The 5,099-nt window shown below is 50.3% G+C and overlaps 1 pseudogene; it reads right to left on the bottom strand.

Annotated features, from left to right (window-relative positions):
• Positions 1–217: 217 nt before the first annotated feature.
• LOC103284799 (AP-3 complex subunit beta-2-like) lies at positions 218–4,872 on the bottom strand (annotated as a pseudogene).
• Positions 4,873–5,099: the final 227 nt, after the last annotated feature.

Below are 5,099 nucleotides of genomic sequence, written 5' to 3'. Positions count from 1 at the left end.
TGAGATTTTGCTGCATATATAGCTACAGAAAGCTGGGAGGGCTGAGAGGAACAGAAATCCCTGGGGAGAGCCTGGTAATGACCAGAGGGAGAGAGGGCCCCTGGATGCTCTCTGACATGAGGAGTGTGATAGAAGAGGGAAAGAGAGAGGGAGGGGCTAACAGCCCAATGTCATAAGGGAGGGACAGCTGGGGATCAGAGGTCATAGAGCTTGGCAGTCACTGGGTCAGGGGCTGTACTATGTCCTTTACCACCATGGTGCCCATTACCATCCTCTCACTGTTGGCTGTCAGCTGGGCAGCTCCCGTGTGCCAGGCATCCAGAGTTAGCAGGGCCAGGCTTCCCCGGGTCAGTGTCCTCCCTGCCAACCTGTCCTCATCCCTCATAAGGGACAGGACCCAGGTTGGCAGTGGCAGTCACTCCCTGCACCACAATGTGGTCACTCTGACAGGTGTCTGTGATCTCGTTCATGCCATTTAGCTGTCCCTGTTCCTTCTTTAACTCATTCTCATGAACATGGGGGCCATCAGCTCCCCAATGGGTGGCTGAATGGACACATAGAACTGCTAAGTTTGGGCGCACAGCTGGAACAAGGCTGCCTAGGTTGAGTCACAGAAAGTAATGCTCATTACAGCAGTGGCTGATTCTCCTCGTGTTACCGGGAAACCTCCAGGTGGGCTCAGGCTGCCTGTCACTGTGTCCAATAAGGAAGGCAGGGTTGAATCATACAAGGTGTTTATTGAGAAGGCCAGCCAACCAAGAAGACAGGGCACTTACAAGCATCAAATCCTGTCTTCCAGCAAGGTGCAGGGGGCAGGGAAGTATAAAGGGGAAGGGGCTAGGGTGAGGCTGGGAATGGAATGCAGCTGCGTGCAGCCCTGGAGGTCCGCTATGGTCCTAAGTCGTAAGGCGATGAGATGATGTTTTGATTTCTGGTGGGTCGGTCTGACCATGGTTATCGATTCTGCTTGCTGGATTCACAGCGGAGTCACCTCCTCAGTTGCTTTGCACAGGCCTTGAAAAAGAAACTTAAGAAAAACTTAGTCCCCTATTGACATAAGTATATGTGTTCTAAGATTTACAATAATATGATCATTTTTCAGTTGAATTCAGGTGCTCTGTCAGATTATAAGTCCCCCTATCACTGGTGCCAGTGAATCTATTTCAGGGGATTCCTGGATGCTGATGCCACAGGCAGGCCCTTGATGAGGATCTCACAGTTGTTGGAAAAGTGGGTGTGCACAACACCATGTGGGGGTCCATGGCGAAAGGTGGGTGGCTGAAGGTGGAGTCCACAGCCAGCGCCTCACCAGCTGTGGGTACAGCAGCCCCTGCCTTCTCATACCAACACTGGACTCGGCAGGAGGGCACCCTAATCCACGATTGGGCCTTCTCCTGTGCCTCTGGCATGTTCTTCCTCTCCCTCTTCCCCTTCTCACCTGCCTCCTCACTCTGTTCACTCCCGCTGCTCCTCCCTTTCTTCTCATCTTCATCCTGGGTTTCTCCCCTTCTTCCTCTTCTTCAAATTTGAGGCTTAGTCCAGTCACTTACCTCCATGTTGCACACAGTTAGACATGTAGGCTCCTCTGGCCAGTCTGGGAGCTCCTGGGAGCCTGTGGCCTTGGCATTGAGCAGGTGGGACAGTGAGTGCTGCTGGAAGCAGTCCTGGTCTTTGAAGGATAACTTCAAAGCTGGGGCTGGTTTGGATGCCAAAAAGGAGAGCTTCTGGGCACGGTGGCGGCTCAGGGCCCCACCCAGCTCAGCAGGGATGCTAAGCTGCCGGGTGAAGTGTGCTCCATCACAGGTATCGCTGTACTGGTCATACCTGGTCAGACTCGGCACATGCTGGGCCAGCAGAGTAGTCTGCTTAGACTTGGTGAGGTTGGGTGTGGCTTCCAGGTGGATGTCCTCCTCTGCTGTGAAGGGCTTGGCCGTTTTTCTTGAGTCACCAGGCGCAATCCTGGAGACATGCTCACTGTACTCGCTGCTGAGCCACAGGATGCTGGCGTGGGCCAAGCGCACCTGGATGCTGTCTGTGAGCTTTGCCAAATGTTTGATGATCTCTCGGTGCCAGTCGCATATACAGTAGCTTCTAGCTGAACACCGAAGCTGCAACCCGAGCTCATTACAGGAGGACAGTAGCTTTACCAAGCCATTAAGGCAGGTGTCATAGACTCAGCCCATGTTAGTAGCACAGCATCCAGCGGCCTGGATTTTGTCTGCCTCAAAGTCCTTGTCCACGCTGCCAGTGTAGGTCTGGAGTCCCCACAGGGATGTTAGGTTCCCTTGCCAGCTTGGCCAGCTCTTCTGGCTTCAGGGTCTTGATCTGAGTGACATTGGTGGACCTGATGTAGAAGCTCTTTAGGTTGGACTTGGGGACGAAAGGGGCCACATGCTGACCTGACAAGCTCAGGGGAGGCCTGCATGGAAGTCTTGCAAACTCAGAGACCTAAAGTCACCACAAAGGATGGTCTGAAATTAAACTTTAACTAAAAGCAGTTATGGTGGGCAGTTACGTCCTAGGCTGGTATCTTCACTGACAAGGTCAACCTTTATCTTAACTGAGCCTATCTGTCTTTTTGCATCTATGATAACATACCCTTGAAATGTCTGGGTAACTTGTAACTTTCTCTTTTTCTGGAGCCCCTGGGGCACAACCAAATGTGGTGGGCGCCAGGACAGATACCACAAATTCCTTCATTATCATGTTAATTGTTCCTGTATTCACCTAAGTATGTTATGTGTCCATCATTTTACTTTTTATCCAATCCCAGGGGTTTCCCACCGCTTTGCTTTATCCCACCTCCTTAATCTATCACCAATGAATTTCATGTAACCCACCTATGTCCCTCCTTTGATTGCAATGTATAAATACAGATGTAACCCGCCATTCTCCGGAGCATTATCTCAATTCGTTGAAGTTCTGCTTCCCGGCATATGTTGACAGTTTGGCTCAAATAAACTCACAAGAATTCTTTACAGGTTTCAATGGTTTTTTTTTTACGTTAACAGACTCAAACATACCCTGGTTCTGGAGCACAATGCACTGTCCCACACTGCTGAGAGGGTTGGTCAGGAATACCTGGGGCCCTGAGCTGGGGCCAGGGGCAGCAGATGGAGGGTAGGGAGGTGGTCCAAATAGGAGGGAGGAGAGTAACAGCAGGGGGAGGGCACTAGTGTGAGGAGGTGGGACTGAGGTCAGGGAGCAGAGGGCTAGGGTAGGAAGGGTGGAGGGGATGTGATTCATCCAGGTTCCTGGAGAAGGTTTTTTTTAATTTCAGATAGAGAAGGAGAGAGAAAGAGAGAGAAAATGAGAGCAAAATATTAAATTTAAAAAATTTTTTCAAATGTTTCATTGATTATTTTTAAATTAAATCAATTGGGGTGACATTGGTTAATAAAATTAGCAGTTTGCAGTGTAACAATTTGCATTTATGGAAAAATAGCAGCTCCCGCCTTGGAGGAAGCTTTCTTGAATAAAAGTCAGGGGTAGTCGGTAGAACAACGGGCAGGGCTGGCCTAGAAGAAGCTGAGGGAGACAAGAGGGTCCCTGGTCCCTGGCCCCTGGTCCCAGGAATCTTCCCAGCACAGCCTTTCTCAACGTGGCCAGAACAAACCACTCTGATCAAGTGAACCAGAAAAACAAATGGGCAGGGCGTGTGCCGATACCATGTTTAACCAATTCCTACAATTAGATTTCACATCCCAAGGACACTCTGTTCTCCCAGCAGAACCTCCAGAATCAGTTCCTTGTGATTTTTATAACTGTTAAAATCATTCTTTTCAGTCTCTTCAGACTTAACAAGGCTGTAAATAGTTTTAACCTTTTGCACTCGGATGTCTAGTGTGACTCGACACGGTTAGCATCGGTAGTAGGAATCGAGAAAAAAGCAAGCGAGTGCAAAGGGTTAAGAGGAGTTGATGAAGCCTTGAGGCCAATAAGAGGAGCCCTCCATTTGCAGTGCAATACGGTGCTTAGTCAGCACATTGCCTCCTTAAGACCTGCATGTGGGGTCGATCCCAGGATGGATGGAGCCTGCACACGTGGCATGAGGGCCTCCTTGAGACCAGAATCTAGAGACTAGATGCCGCTCACCTGCTGGAGAAGTGGGAGACAGTGCCTCGGGCCAGCAGGCCCCTGGATGTTGATCTAAATGAGCTGCCTGCGCCTTGGGCCCATGCTGATGCCTTAACATCAGCAAAGGAGCCTGCGCATGCAGTCTGCACACCTTAGGTCTGCTCTCTCTGCACCCAGCCCCGGGGCAGGTAAGTCTGCACGCCAGGCCCTGACGAGCCATTTCTTAGTTCATTCTGTAGCCTTGCGGGTCTCGCCCACCGGAGCCCTGTAGGTTTCCAAACCTGGATGTTCTGGGGGCTCGTCTTCCAGGTGCAGGTCTTAAAATTGGGGAACCCAGCATGGGATTCAGACTCTTGGCTTCCCAGAGAGAAGCTTAGCATTTTCCCTTTTCTCCAAACTGACTGTGTGGCTGTGCGGGGGTGGGGCAAACAGTGGGCCCTCTCTCATTCTGGGATGTGTAGCTGTTGCTCCGCTATTGGGCTTTTTTCATGGGAGCTTGCTCCCTACAAAGGTGCAGACTCTGTGTGTGCTTGGGAGGAGGTGAGTCCAGGTTCTCTCCTGGTGCCGTCTTGAACCCAGGACAGTTCTGGAGGCTGGAAGTCTGCGATCAGGTGCTAGCAGGTCGGCCCAACACAGGTTAGGCAAGCATCACCTGTTTGTTTGTTTTAATTACATTTGTTGGGATGACATTGGTTAACAAGATTACATAGGTTTCAAGTGTACAGTTTTATGATACCTCGTCTGTATATTGCATTGTGAGTTTACCGCCAAAGTGAAGTCTCCTTCCATCACCATGTATTCTCCCTTTACCCTCTTCTACCTCCCCAACCCCTTTCCCTCTGGTAATCATCATACTGTGGGTCCAAGCATGTCAAACTCAAAGGCTAACACAGGCCAAATAAACAAGGCATGCGGCCCACGGACCATGAGTTTACATGCTTGCTGTAGTCTGAGTTTTTTGTTTCTTTGTCTGTTTTCTTTTTTTACTTAATCCCTTCACCTTTTTCACCCAGCCTCCCCAC

The sequence above is a fragment of the Eptesicus fuscus genome, chromosome 21 (assembly GCF_027574615.1).
Source record: "Eptesicus fuscus isolate TK198812 chromosome 21, DD_ASM_mEF_20220401, whole genome shotgun sequence".
NCBI classification, from domain to species: Eukaryota; Metazoa; Chordata; class Mammalia; order Chiroptera; family Vespertilionidae; genus Eptesicus; species Eptesicus fuscus.
This window is presented reverse-complemented; position numbering and strand designations above follow the sequence as displayed.